General features: G+C 39.6%; 1 protein-coding gene across 1 annotated transcript in view; it reads right to left on the bottom strand.

Moving 5' to 3' along the window:
• minar1 (membrane integral NOTCH2 associated receptor 1) overlaps window positions 1-16,271 on the bottom strand; it is a 137,012-nt gene that overhangs the window by 60,784 nt on the left and 59,957 nt on the right. The gene's annotated exons all lie outside the window — the stretch shown is intronic.

The raw sequence follows: 16,271 nt of genomic DNA, 5'->3' as shown, positions 1-16,271 counted from the left end.
GTGTAGCAGTTGGAAGTGTGCCATAGCTAACACAGGCTCAGATTGGAGAAATGTGGGATGTGAACCATATGATACAATGCACCTTACAATAACACATAGGGACCTGAAATCCAGACTGAGTGTAGGTAGAAAGCAGGAAGGACGATGCCAGGAACAGAAATGTAATTCTATATATGTGACGTTGAAGGATCCAAAACCAGAGGATGCAGGGACTTATGTTATGGGATTGTATGCTGAAGGGAAAGATCCATTAGGACAGTTCATCATTCGAGTCACAGACCCATGGAGTAATAGTACACCGTCCACATCCATTACTGCCCAGGTTGACGCAATGAACACAGGTATGGGTGTCCTGAAAGACTCTAAAGGGCCATTAGTGAAATATTTGAACCTAGAGGACTTTACCATTGAGGAAAGGTTGGAGATGGAAACTGGTTTCACACCCTCAGGTAACACGTGGCTCAAAATGATGAAATATACTGCTAGAACGCATAAAATGTCTGACTGTGTTATCTGTGCTAAAAGCAAGACCTCATTTGGGGACAGTACCATTCCCACTCTCACCTGTGGACGACCATATTGGTTATAATTGTATGTTAAGTCTTTACAGTGATGTGACCATGGAAAGTGATGTCTGCAGGACCCTGTCTCTCCTGTATCCCAGAGTGCGTGCAATACAACCACCTCCAGGAGTGGTTGCCTACCCTGGTAACTATACTTGCATCACACAACCCAACAGCTCTACCATGAATGTGGGACACCTAGCTAAGAAGTTTTGTATGTACACCTACAACACATCTTAATGTTTATCATACGAGAGATGTAAACGGCATCTTTTATGTCTGGGTTGGTAAGGGGATTGGCCACTCCGTTCCTGACTTTATTCCAGAAGGAAAGTCTTTGACTGACTTAAACTAAGTAACGCTCTTATCACACTTGTCACACAACTTATGTACCTTTTTGGTGAGTTTGTAAATCTCATTTTGTATTGTTTTCCCTCATTTATTGTACTCCACTTTAGCAGAATTTAAGGGGGGTGTATGTAACATAGTTGAATGGGTTCAGGTTAAATTCTACTAAATTGGCATAACTACGCCACCTACTGTTAAAAGCCGTACCTGCTTCGAGTAGTTGTAGCGCAGCATTATGGGAAATTCCTCACAGCAACGGAGGATTTCCAACAAGGTTACATGTCTGTAAATGCTTGTGGACAATAGCCAAACTACTTGAAAAGCACTTCAAAGTTGACCCAGTTTGTTTGGTTAGATATAATAATTGTTTGAAGTTAATTTGGCAGTGGTTGTATTTAGTTACCAGCCGTTTCATTCATGTTTAACCACTCAAAAAATATTTTCTGCACGCTAACTAGCACCTACATGTGCCGTCTTTCCAGACAGCGCATGCTAGCTGTTGTCCTTTGAGATGAGCATTCACACACTGTTGTCTTCCATTGTAAATGCAGGCAGAGGCGCAATAAACTGGCTGTTACCAACTCGACTGGCTCCGAGTGATATAGGAGACATCTCACATAGGTCACATTTGTATAATTTACTTAACTCTGTGTGTGGGCTCCAGGCTGATAGCATACAACATACCTGGGTCAACGACGATAGCTAGATGGTCGAAAACTGTGCATTTCTCTCTGTGTATGTATGTATGTATGTGATGGACTTTACTTAAATGTTTTAAAAGATTCCTTGTGTTTCCACCCTTACATGCAAAATACTTGTTGCACTTGTGGCAACGAGCATTATTTGTCAGCATCAATTCTAATAAAGTGTAACCATACTCTTGAATGTTTAGAATGCCATCACTAAAACACTTTTTGTGTGTGTATATTTGCAAGCAACATGTGTGAAAAACAAAATTGGAATTGGGAAGAAATTATTATTGCTTTTATGTAGCAACAATACTTTTTTTTTTCAGTACCGATAGCAACGTCGGAGCTTAACGATGCTTCGGCCTTTCATAATTGACCCCTGGGGCCCATCGAATTCGGTACCCATCCTTAGTCTTTATTAAGCAAGAAAGCTAATGTGGCTATCAGGTTGCAGTCAGCAGCCTGTGTTAATTGGATGACTGAGTAGTGGAGTCTTTAGAGAAACTGTAGTGTGATACAGTAATTTGAAAAAGCAGAACATTCATCACTCACTTCACCATGGCAACCATCCTCAGCTCCTCATTGACTATTCCCAAAACAGTTACCATTATCTGTCTGTGTAGTCCGCAACAACCTGGACACATTCACAACAATGCATTCCATTAAAAAAGAAAAACAAATTCAGACTGAACCTGCTTAACTTATCACAGGGCCATAGACATGTACTTTCTAATTTTAGACACCTAATCTATTTTAAAAAAATGTCCAAAACCTACATTTTATTTCAATTCTCACAATGCACGGCATACTGTACAATTATTAGGGCTGGGCGATATGGCTGAAAACTGTATCACGATATAAGTGTTTCATATCGGTCGATATTGATAATTATTGATATTTTTATGACCTATTTAAAATAAGGACCAGGAGAAAAATATTAGATTTAAACATTTTTATTTTAAACTTAACCTTCCTCTGAGTATAACCCCCTCAGTTATAAGGGCAGAAATGTCAACAAAACCATGGAAAATAAATAATTAAAATGTAAACATAATTCTAAAATCACCATGAACACTTAACAATTATCCCTTAACATTAAGGTGCAAAATTAAAGAATACCTAAGAAATGCTTAAGTATTAAATATAAACAGAGAAACCTGAGAAGAACTATTTTCTGCAAGTTTAGTGCTAGGAAGTTTACTAGCTGATTCACCCTCTGGTGAATAAAGTGTTTTAAAATATGTGCAGTGTTTTGTAAACATAGCATTTAAATAAAACTGAGGTAGACTTTACATCTGTAACATAAAAAACAAACCCGATATGGTACAGTAACATTGATTGAAATATAAAACCGGCATAGAAATATGAAAAAGTAACTCTTCAAGTTATTTTTAGTCTAAACAACTTGAACTATTCAAGTATATTTTCACTCCAGGTTTTGTGCTAGAAACACCAGCTGGTTGACCTTTTCTGGGTCTAAAGCTGCCCTGGTGCATGTTACAATATTACCCCCAGTACTAAAACTTATTTCTGAGGGGGTACTTTTTGGCCAGCTGAGACGATCTGGGGAAGTTGTGTTCATGTAGCCTCCACCAGGTCAGAGGTTCAGACTCACTGTCTGCATCAGGGAACATCAGGTACCTTTCCAGCTCACTCTCCAATTTTAGTTTTTCAGTGAGAGGCAAAGCATCCGCTTCTTGACACTGTTTTTTGAAGAAGCTCCCCAATGACTTGGGTTGCTTCTTCATGCCCAGTGGCAGAGGTGGTCCACTGGCAGCTCCTCCTTCTGCACCTTGGTCTGCTGCTCCCTCAGAAGGCCTTGGTCTTTATCCATGATCTCAGACACTGCTCTCATTTGAATGGCCCCTACCTTCTCTGGTCTGATGTATTGGCCTTTAAACCTAGGGTCCACAAAGGTAGCCATGTCAAGGAGATCATCTGTGTCAGGGCCAGCATATTTCTCATCGAGATAGGCCATTATTTTTGTCTTCAGCTCTTTTGTGAGCGGAGTGTCCCTCTCATTAACTTTCAGCAAATTGGAAAAGGTGGAGCACAGGCTTCACGTACGAGACCGTCACATATGACTCCCCAGAAAGGGAGTCCGCAACCTCTGGTTTCTTTAACTGTTTTTTTTTTTTTTAAAGAAAAAAAGTTATTGAGCGTGTTATCGAACGCGTTTTTTATTGATATCGATTATGTGTCTATCGTGAGACATATCGTTATATCACCCAGCCCTAACAATTATCATTTGAAACTCATACTTGACTACTTATCTTGTGTATGCTAGGATTACCAGGCTCCTAATGTTTACTACAGAAAGGAGACAACAACAGAAAGCAACAGTGTCCCTTTGCGTTGCACAATAATCTACCAGGAATGTGTACTTGTTGTTGCCCAATGACCTTGCTTAATTCTTATTTATTTTTTTACTTACTTTTTTACTGCGTCTTGCCCCTTAAAGCAGTAGCCTTTTTGAATTAATGACATGGCCTAATTCGAGCTACAACTCTGCACTGGTCTGGCAGGAATGGGATTTAAAGTGGTATTATAGGGGAAGATTCCCTATAATACCACTTTAAATCCCATTCCTTATTTTCAATATTAAAATAAAATTTGAATATTTAATACTCAAATTCAGCTTATGATTAATAATTACAACACTACTCAGGTTTATGCATTGTCAATGCCACTTTTAGCATGTGGTTGTTGTTAAACATTCTGTCCAGAGGGATTTTCAACATTAGCATAGGAGCAACTACGTCACAGTGCATTGTGTAGCACTTACTACGAGTAATAGATAAGTTAGACCAGGCTCTAGGTTCGGAGGAGAAGTTTGTAGCTAAATAATAATAATACCCAGACCAAAAAGTAAGTTTAAATGCCGGCTTGTTTATGAAAAGAAATAGAAAGAATTTAGAAGCAGGTAGAAATAATAAATGGTACGAATAACACAGTTTACATACACAATTTACATAACATAGACACAATATTTGCATTTAAATGCGATCTACCATATTCAAGTTTGCCCTTTTCTTGGAATGAAAAGAAATTAAATACTATTTTCCTTATTTTCAGTTTGACTAAACCTATTTGGTTTCAAGAATAACTTTCAACTTAATTTCAATTAAAGTTTCTATTATCTTCAGTTAACGCTTTAAGTTCTAGTTCTAATCTTAGTTAGTCATAAGTTCTTATTTCAACTTAGCTAGGGCTATTTTAGAATCTTTGTTATTTCCCTATTAACCTGCTACACCAGTAAGGTACTGGTTTGGTCAGTAGGCTACATGGAAAATAACACAAGTGATGTAAAATCAAATAGCATTCACAGTTCAACAAAATGAAAAGCGGTGAATTATATTCAACATACAATTAAACCTTAATCAGTCTCTTTTCAACAAGTGCAACATCTTGCTAGCGACCACGTTGTGCAGTCCATACCAATCCCGCGTGTTGTGACGCTGAAGAAGTGAGTCCGCTCTTACCGAGATCACAAGTCCATCAAACTCCACTCGTATCAAAGAATTGTGGCAGAATAGTCCTACCGTAACCGGGATGAATGAGTTGGTGTCCTTGACCAGCACGCAGGTGAACCACACGGATGCAATGTGAAACACACACGCCTATTAACTCGATAATAAAGCCGTAAAGTAGGCCATCTTTAGACTCAGGACAGCACCACTTCTCACAAATACAGATAGGATTGGAGATGAGAAGTTTAACTGACACGTAACCATGATCAGCGCTCACTTAGCAACAACTGCAATGTTTAATTTTAAATGAATGTAGCCTAGTCTGGCACATGTGGATGCTCGGTATTTTCGGTGGATGCTGCAGCTCTGGAGCACCTCGGCGCCTATAATACCAATCGAATTTCATTTGTTCATATTTATGTAAAGAGATATAGTAGGACTTCCGGTTATGGAGCGTGGCTGACATGTTGCAGCAACTGGGCTCGACGCTAACTTTCTGAAAAATACTTGAAACTCGACTGAGGCTCGGAAAACATCCTCAGGTTTGGGTGTGGGAAAGTGCAATTGGTCACCATGCCACCAAAAACTGCTAAACCTGTACAACAACCAGCTAAGGGGCCGCAAAATAGCATGATTAACATCACCATCGACAAGGCTAGTAATAATGCTAATGAGGGCGAGGGTGAAGCTAACGTGTGCTGTCAACAGTGTTATACTGGATGAGATTCATTCAATGAAGGAAGGACTCACCAAACACTCCAACAAGATGCTGGAAGCAATTAAAGGTATAAAAGGAGATTTATTGTTGCACTCGAGGAGAATTGGGGAGACGGAGGAGAGAATCTCACAGGCAGAGGAAGATGTGACCACACTCCAACAAAAGTCGAGCAGCTGGAAGGAACTGTGGCGATATTAAGCAATAAAATCCAAGAGCAGAAAGATTGCGGGAGACGCTCAAATCTGAGACTAATTGTCCTCCCTGAAAAAAACTGAGGGCTCAGACATGTGCAATTTTTTGGAAAACTGGCTTCCCAAAGTTTTGGGTGACGATCTCACACCCACCCCAGTCATCGAATGAGCGCATCGGGTAGGTCAAGTTAACTCAAGCCGGTCCTCAGCACCTAGACCAATCGTCATGAAGTTTCTGAACTATAAAGACCCTTATTTTATTTCCCCCGTTAATTGTACGGGCGTCTTTAGTGAGTGAATTTTAAAAATGGTCAGTTAATGTGACATTCTCAGCTTTGAATGGCAAAAGGCTGGCCTTAAAGGCATTTTTTTTTTTTCTGGTACTCCCAGAGAGAGGGGGATTAATGATGTATGGTTAAAGTGGCCGATGTGTTTCTTTTTTCTTTTTCTTTTCCCAACTGTTGATTTACTGAAGACCGAACTCAAACTATTTGTGTTCAATGTTAGTTAGCCTAAAACAATGTGTCAGTATCTGAATCACATTGCTCCTCATGGTGTGGATCTAACATTCTGCATAACCAAAGTTTATTACTATTTGGGTTGCTTATGTGCGCTTCGTTTGGGGAAGTGCAATAGGGGTTTTTGGGAGGGGTTAAGATCTCGGAGTGTTATTTTTACTCTTTATTTTTGTTCTTATTCTTCCAGTCATACCATCCTTATGTACAAATACAAAACAGATGAGCCCCATGATTAACAGGTCAGATTTAAAAATCTCTAGCTGGAATACAAGAGGTTTGAATAAATTGGTAAAAATTAAACAAGTATTGAATAGGATTAAGCAAATTAAATCTAATATAATTGAAAAATGGTGGCTAGGGCAAGTTTATTCTGCTTTCTTGACTTCTCATGCCAGGGGGGTCATGATATTAATTCATAAATCGATCCCCTTTCAGTTAAAAAACAAATATATATCAGGGAGATATGTCATACTTAATGGTACCATAATATCTACCCAGATCAATTTAATAAGTATATATGCTCCTAATGGGGATGATCCCTCCTTTACCAAAACCTCATTCTCTCGCTATCATCCTATCCTGGCCAATACATAATTGGTGGTGATTTCAATTGTGTACTAGACCTGGCACAGGATTGATCTACTGGCATTGACGCTTCCCATCAACAAACAATAAAGATCATCAAAAAATTCATGGTAGATCTAAATTTATGTGATATTTGGAGATATCTTAATCCCAACAAAAAAGACTATTCATGTTCTTCAAATACATTTAAAACGTACTCTAGAATAGACTACTTCAATCTCTAATGGTCTATTATCTAAAGTTGAGAAATGCTGGTATGATAGTATACTGTTGTCTGACCATGCTCCGATCTCCTTACTAATGCAAGTGCCTAACATAATTCCCTGACCTCCCAAATTTTGCTTTCAATCTAGCTGGCTCCAGAACCCTGATTTTGTGAAGCTTCTGGATGGAAAAATAGATGAATACTTCTCTTTAAACCACGAATCAAACTAGTGCTTCAATAAAATGGGAGGCATTCAAGGCATATTTAAGGGGTGAGATAATAAGCTATACAAAATACAAATCCAAGGTATATTATACACAATTAAACACCCTGGAACAAAAAGTAAGGGACTTAGAACAACAGCTTTATGACAGTGATGCTCCGGAAAAACAACAGGAACTTCTCCAATTTTAAATCCCAATACAATGAATTAACTACAAATAAAATAGCTTCAAATTTGTTGTGGTTAAAACAATCATATTACGACCAGGGAGAAAAGGCTGGAAAATTGTTAGCATGGAGAATTAAGAAGATACAAACAGATAGAGCTATTAATTCCATTACATTAGAAGATGGGAAAGAACTAGTAGATCCAGTTGAAGTAAACACTGCCTCTAAGAAATATTATGAAGATTTATATAAATCTGAATATCTGGATAGCTCACAAAAGGAGAATGAGTTTTTAGACCATCTTAGATTCCCAACCCTGACTGAGGAGGCCAAGACTAATATTGACAAAAATTTAATTATTGAAGAACTATCAGATGCCTTAAAGAATATGAGTAGTGGAAAGGCACCTGGACCTGATGGCATACCCATAGAAATATATAAGAAGTTCTCGGGGAAACTGTTCAGAAAGAACATTGTACCGTCCTATATCGTTAATGTCATGTGACACCAAAATACTATGCAAGGCGCTGGCTAAGCGGATAGAAACTATTATTCCCATCCTGATCGCTAATGATCAAAACGGCTTTGTACAGGGCAAACAGGCATTTCATAACACGAGCAGGCTGTTGAATATCTTATATGGGAAAAAAATGCCAAGGACCATGCACTCCTGTCTCTAGATGCTGAAAAAGCTTTTTACAGGATTGAATGGAAGTACCTTTTTAATATACTTAGAAGATTTGGTTTAGGGGAAACATGCCTTAAATGGATTCAATATACTGAACCATTAGCAAAAATTAAAACGAATAGTAAATTTTCAAAGCCCTTTTATTTCTATAGATCAACACGAAAAGGCTGTCCCATGTCCCCTCTATTGTTTTTATTTGCCATCGAACCCTTGGCCATGTCTATCCGTCAATCGTCTGAAATCATAGGTATGACTATAGATGAGACGGAGCATCATTTGTCTCTATTCGCGGACGATATTGTTGTGTTTTTAACAAATCTGGGAACCTCAATTAATGCTTTGGTGAATATATTATGGTAGTTGTTGAGATACTTAGAAAAGGCTGATAAAGTTTCAAATGTGTTTTACATGAAGTCAGTGGTGAAGGGCAGTATAGAAAGTGCTATACTACATGTGTGTTTATATAGTGGTTCTAACAATGGCTTTTTAGATGATTTATTTATTTTTATATTCTTTAACCTCCTTTATTGGATCATGTATATTACTCTTCCATGTGCTTTTCATTTGCTATTCTTAGCACACAATTTGTGTTCTCTCCAGTAAACTGGGACTATAATTTGATTTGAGGATATTAGAATTATAAAAACCTATCCTAATTGTACAATCCTCCATAATTATAGTCTTAGTTCACTGGACCAGTAACTGTATAGTGCAGGCTACTGTACATAAAGTACATTCATGAAACAACAGGGAAAAGAACACCTCAATGGTTTTTGAACTTATATTTTGCTGGGCGGAAATTACTGATGAATACAATACTGTGTTACAGTCATGTTTACGTGTGTATTGAGTTTATCACTTAATTATCTTCATAGTTTTTAGATTTTGGAGTCCAATTTTTCAGCGTCTTTCTTTTCTTTGTCCATACATACAAGGAAGTAAAGCATATTTGGGAAGAAACAAACTTGCTATAATAAAACAGCAAGAAATTGCGTGGCAGACATTAGTGAATAGACTGACAGGCCGTGTTTCTTACAAATAATCCGTTTCACTTCATTAAACTTCCATAAGAAGCTGCTTCTCACTCTGTGTAAAGTATATGCACAATGCATATTCTCCATTGTAGCATCAGTAAATCTGTGATCGACCTCGCAGTCTGTTAAGGAAAGCCGTGACCGCGCATCTATCCAAATTACTTCAGCCGGGCTCACACATTTTTTCTTAATATCTAGTGCCTAATGGCGAAATAAAGTCAAAGGTGCTCACCATGAAGAGTGTGAGAGCAGGGTACTCTCCACCCTTACAGAGGCCATTTTGGAGGCCACATCGGGGCTGCTCATGGAGAGATTTACCTCTTTCGCTAGTGACAGTGCCTCTGCTATGATTGGTACATTGTTAGGGATTCTGTGTATTGTGTACAATATTATACAACAGAGTAAGCAAATGTTGGTTATGGCAGCTGGAGATGCAGTCCCTAGTCAAACACTTCCCACGGCTGAAAAGCAGGAATTGCTAAGCGGAGTGGGAAGCATTTTAGCAGCGTGCAGTGCTCCCGGACTTCAAAGTTTGTCTAAGCCTTCAACAACAGCGTGGAAATGTGAAGAAGGAGGGAATGTTGTTAACTGTTTAATGTTAAGTTAAGTGCATGTAATTAATGTTTGATTTCAGTGTTCTTTCTTTAGTCAAAAACTCTAGAGGAGTGTTTGCTGTGGCTGGTAACCTCTGACATTCAGGAGCTCTACCCACAGTTCAGTCTGGCAGCAGTGGTCGCCGTCACTGCCCCTGTTCAGACTGCTGATGTTGAGAGGTTGTTGTCACAAATTCAGATGTTTTTATTTTTATTTTTTTTAAGTCAATTTAATTGTTAGGTTAAGACTCCGCTGAGAAACCGCCAAAATGATGGTCACCTTAAGGTCTGCCAAAGATGGACCTCACCCTGGCACATTTGACATCAGAAGATTTTAAAGGGCAAACAATGCCAGACTAACAAACCTGTTGCTTTAAAGGAAAACTACAGTTTTACTGTAAAAGCTAGGTTATATTTTCAAAGATCTGGTATTGGTTTGACCCATTACCAAAGCAATTGCTGAGATATCAGAAAGCAGGAACATTACGTAAAATACAGTAGGTTAAACACATGCAGTCAGTGGATCAGACCAACAGTTCATCCAGATTATCTAAATCACTTTATTTGAAGACAAAATTAAGTGCTTTGCTGCAGTGAGAGCACAGACAATAATAGAAGGCAATGACAATGGTTTGTGAATAACCCTGCCCATGTTATTTCCTGTCCCATCTTGCTTTTAGCACACAAGTAAATGTTGTTATTTAAAGTTTAAAGCGTTTAGTCACTAAAACAAATTGTTTGTCACTTGTTTCTCATCAGCCATAACTGCGCTCCTCTGTTTTAGACCGTACAGCAGTGAACGTCAACTGGCGGCCCGCGGGCCACATCCGGCCCGCCAAAGGTTTTAGTCTAGCCCGCAGAATAATCATGAATTCACAAAATGTAAAGAGAAAAAAATGCATCAAAATCATTTCAAGCATTTAGAGCAAAACCCCAGCCCCCTGTATTTGCATCTCTATTCACATGCCGGGATTCTGTACAGCGATGCCCAAGCTCCACACACACAGCTGAGCCGAGATGTGTGTGTGTTAAAACACGCAGCACCTGACTGGGAACGATACAGAGAGAGTTACCAACGCCGCTGGCGCAGATGAACTCACGCTAGTCTCTTTTCTGTAAATAGGCTACAATTTAAACCTTCGTGAGTAAAAAGTCACTACTTATCAATGCACTCACCTGTGTAGACCAGCATAAACATGTAGAAAGCAATATTTCAATCTGCTCTGTCTGCTCAGTCCACTCTTGTCCACCGCACAGTTTTACTCAAACACAGCTCTACTCTGCAACTAGAGAATTTTAAGGGACTGTTTGTTTTTTATTTACGGGGCTACCGGAGGAGTTTTGGGATCTTTAGTCAAAATAGACTTGACCCTCCCTTTGCCAGCAATACGTTTTTCTATGACCCTCCAAAATGATTGGGAAAAGAGGCATGACACTCCCCAACAATTTATTGATGCCTTCTGTACTGGTTTGCGCTTGGCAAAGATGTACAGATAACCACTATTTTTTTACAATCATGACATACATGACTTTACATGTTGAAGTCAAGACATTAGTTTGGGTTATTTCTTAAACCTACCGGTTTGTAAACAAAGGGACATATCTCGGCGTGGACAATCGTGAGCAGTACCCCGAGCAGAGCAGTCCCCAAAGCCAACGCGCAAAGGCGTTTTTTATCCTCTAATAAAAACGTTCTGTCGCAGTCTGTGGAGGTCGTCTCCCTCCGTGTGAGCTGTCCGCTTCCCGGGAAGTGATAGTGGTACGGTCACGTCTGCCAAGTCCCCGCCATTTCGGTTGATCAAGCCATTGCAATTTACACAATCCACTTTGGAGTTGCCATGCAGGCTGCGGTTTGTCATCTCCATCTCCAGAGCGCACACAGGATGGCCGCCTGTTCCTATCTCCCTGTCGCCGCTGTCCGTTGCTCTGTCCTCTGCCTGTCCGGTCTCCAACGGGTGCACTGTGTACCAGGCCCTTCTCTCGTTTGTCGCTCATTGAAGTAGTGGGTTTACCAAAACAATTGGCCTCTAACACACCCTCACCTTAACACTCCTACCAATTTATGCGGCGTGGTTACGTGTACTGATGCCATTTACACACTTCAGTGAACGATGTACTCTTATTTGCATGCATTATTATTTTAAGAGTGTTCGTCAGTCTGCCCCAAATTAATTCTTTGTGTGCTGGGTGTGTGACTCGCTCTATTTCGTGCCATAATAAACCAGATCCCTACTACTGTCAATGCCGAGCTGCCTCACAGTAAACCGGTTGTCATTTTTATGTTGAGGCTGTAGGGGTGCTGTTGGCAGTTGCTGAATGTAACTAATTAAGTAACTTGTAATCTAACTTCGTTACTTTTAAAATCAAGTAATCTGTAAAGTAACTAAATTACTTTTAAAATCAAGTAATCTGTAAAGTAACTAAATTACTTTTAAAATCAAGTAATCTGTAAAGTAACTAAGTTACTTTTTCAAAGTAACTGTGGCAACACTGATGGTCACTATAAATACATCTATTTTCTTTAATGTTTTCTCATCCGACAGGGTCTGGAGTGAAACTCCAGTGAGGTTTTTGTACTTCCAGCTAGCGGTCCATATTTTGATCCTCAGCTCGTTGTGATCCATTTGGTGAATCTGTGCGCATTCACAAGAGCTTAAAATAGCTCGTTGTTCACAATAGGCCTACCTGTGATTGTGGGGGTAGGGTCAGGTGTGGTGCATCATGGGGGTGAGGGATGGTGCGATTTTTGTTGGGTCAGACCCATCTGCTAGCGATGGGGGGCCGAGACTGAGAGCTACATTGACAAATATGCACCAAACAAGCCACTTTGAAATTTTGCTGTTTTCATGAATACAAAAGTTGGGTGACCCCCCCACAGAATAAAAAAACGATAAAAGACATGACCCTCCCCTATTTTCCTCCGGTGGTCCATTCTATAAATACGGAACGATCCCTAACCAAGTTAACAAGGCTCTTCTCCTTTCCCGGTCACACAACTTCTTTTTTAATTGTATTCTATAGTCCTTTTCCTCTTTTGCTGCTTCGCTGCCAACTCTTCTTATTGATAACTCCTGGCCAGCCGCTGCCTCACCCCTCTTCCCCTCTCTCCCCCCGCCCCCATCACTTGCTTGCACGCACCACCTGGTGCTGATTGGCTGAAATAGTGTTTTGTAGTATGGCTCCAATAGGCTTTTTTGTAAGGCTGGCCTTGATACACATGCCTACCAAATTTCATACATATAAGTAATACACACTGCCGGGGCTGTACGGAAAGGTGCACTCGAGCAATTTTTTACACCCAAGCACAAGACCCATAAAATATAACAATTTTCGACGGTTCTGATGCGTGTGCAAATTTACACGCGAGATCCTGCACATCTAACACCTCAAAAATGTGTTTAAAGTGCAGAAGAACAATAATTAATATGCACGCGAATGACGTCATCGTCATGTTTGCGTTCTTTATTCTTTATAAACTTACTCAGTATTTTTATATCAGAAATGATATGATTAATTTATTGACAATACCTTAGGGAAACGTCCAGCACCGGGCACTGAGCTTTCTGATCATGTAAGCGTGACTTTACAGATTTTATTCTCCCTTTATATGCTTCCTCTTGGGCACATTATCAGTTAATTTAAAAGTATTTTGTATCACTGCTATGCAGATGATATTCAATTGTATTATCTTTTAAACCTGACCAGATTGATCATTTAAATATTTTACAGGAGTGTATGTCTGCTATAAAGGACTGGATGGCCAGTAACTTTCTTCAGTTAAATGCTGACAAAACTGAAGTTCTGATTGTTGCTGCAGACAGCATTGTTTCTAAGGTGGCTAGCAGTATTGGGTCATTGAACTTCAATGGGCATTCCAGCCTGAGAAATCTTGGTGTGACTTTAGATCAGGCTGTGCGACTTGACAAACATCTTAAGTCCTTAACTTGCACCTTAGAAACATTGCAAAACTCGATGTAAAATGATTATACATGCCTTTGTTTCCTCACATTTATCTTTTTACTTGCCTCAGTAAATCATCTGTAGATCGTTTACAATTGGTCCAGAATGCTGCTGTTAGGCTGCTGAAAAGGTCACGGAGGTCATGTCACATTACCCCTATGCTGGCCTCTTTGCACTGGCTGCCTGTGAAATTCAGGATCCAGTTCAAGATTCTTGTAATTACATACAGAGCCATCAATGGTCAGGCACCAGCCTACATTAGTGATCTGCTGCACCCTTTTGAGGTCCTCTGATCAGGGCTTACTGGCTGTTCCCTGAACTAAGCTGAAAACTGAAGGTGATAGAAGGTGATTCCTAGACTGTGGAATGCATTGCCTCACGTTTTAAGAGTGGCATCTTTTTAGTCAGGCATTCGTTTAACCACAATGTTGATTGTATTACTATGTATTTTATGCTTTTGTGTTTTACTATGATTTATTGTGCTTTTTATGATTATCAATACGTGTTGTGAGTCCAGTTTTGACACCCCCCCGTCCCCCCGTCCCCCGACCCATCCTCCAGGCTAAAGCAGTCAACCTAGTGGAAACACTATAATTTAAGACTCCTGTGTCAGTTTTATTACTTGACAGTGACATGGTAAACAGCTGCTTAAGATATGTCCTGACACAGCAACACAGCTGCATACAGACAGCTCAGAGTCAGGACCCATTCCAATTGACATCCCCTCCATTTAGCTTTGTGCAGAAAGGTCACAAGGAATGATTAGTGTGTTTAACACCTGCTAAGACATTTTGACATTTCAACATGCTGTTTTAAAATTCTATCCCCAATCAGCAGGGATGTGTGGGGAGCAAAACACTGAAGATGAAAATGTATCTACAGTACCTAAAAAATATATATTTATTTGTGTCTTCCTGATCACCATAAATTTCATGTCTGTAAGTCAGGGCGTGCTGGAACTAGATCCGCGGTACATGGATATTGTTTCATTCTGTTCTGTTCTTTCCTAACTGAACAGAATGGAGAAAGCATTTATCTTGCTTACTTGTGACTTTATTAACTCCGACAGTCCTCATAACATTCAGATCTAGCCAACTCACACTTGGTCTGTGTCACACACTACACGTTTCCTGGAAACGTAAAAGCTAGGAACAACAATCCTATTGTTACATCTTTTCTTTCTTTTTTCTTGAAGTAACAAAAAAAAACAGTTAAAAACAGTTAAACAGTCGACGGTACATTGTGTTAAAGTGCTATAATAGAAGGGCAGTGTGTTATGTTGCTCAACAGAATATGTGAAGTGGCGATGTGCATTTAGTACAGTCCTTTTAGATCAGATTATGGCCTGGGATGGTGTGGTGGGGGGGCACTGGCAGGGGTACAGTCTATTTACAATCCTCACTGCCTGTGGAAAGAAGCTATTGAGCACTCTGCTGGATCTGGTGCTGATGCTCCTGTACCTTTTCCCTGATGGCAGGGAAGGGAGGGAGAACAGGCTGTGGGAGGGGTGATTCTTTATCATGCTGGTGGCTCTGTGAGCGCAGCGTTGGTGAAACAGCTCCAGCAGAAAGGTTAGGGGGCACCAATAATTTTACTGTTGTTGGATACCCGTAGGGTAAAGATTTGATCATTGGCAAATTATCTAAGATGTTTTATCAATATTAATAAAGTTATGAATATGGTTATTAATAACTTTATCAAATCGACAAACAATCAAAACGGGGAACCACCCTGCAAGTCAGGGACCAATAATCAAACTGTGGAACAGTCTCATTTCTGTGAAAATCCTTTCAAAGCAAACAAAGGAAGGGGTGATTTCGAGCACGGACCGGTTCAGCCAGCAATTATTACAGCAAGTACACAAATAATCACAAGCAACTGCTAATTAAGTATAATAAGATTTGTTAACTTCACAATTATCAGTAGCTAATCAATAATCCTTCAATAATAAACTTATATACACAAAAAAAAAGGCTAGCCTGTGTAGTGTGTGTGTGTAAAAGAAGAAAGAGAAGAAGTGTAATGAAAAGAGGCACTCTGATCTTAGTTATCGATAACCACTTTAGTGGCTAACAGCTGATTTACCGCGATTATCTCACGGACAGTAACTAAATTCCGTGAAAGGAGTGAGCAGGTAGCGATTACAGTTATACCCAGCTACTTAACACAACAACAGTATCGTGATCACTGATACATTCACAGAGGCAGATTAATAATCATATATAGACCAGTACATAATTAAAATCACAGATCACATTAATGGCAACAAGTGGTAGCGAACCCTTTGCTCATTAATAAAACACACTACTTATCTCTAAC

The sequence above is a fragment of the Perca flavescens genome, chromosome 1, assembly GCF_004354835.1.
Source record: "Perca flavescens isolate YP-PL-M2 chromosome 1, PFLA_1.0, whole genome shotgun sequence".
NCBI lineage: Eukaryota > Metazoa > Chordata > Actinopteri > Perciformes > Percidae > Perca > Perca flavescens.
The sequence above is the reverse complement of the archived record's forward strand: the minus strand, read 5'-3'. Positions and strand labels throughout refer to the sequence as shown.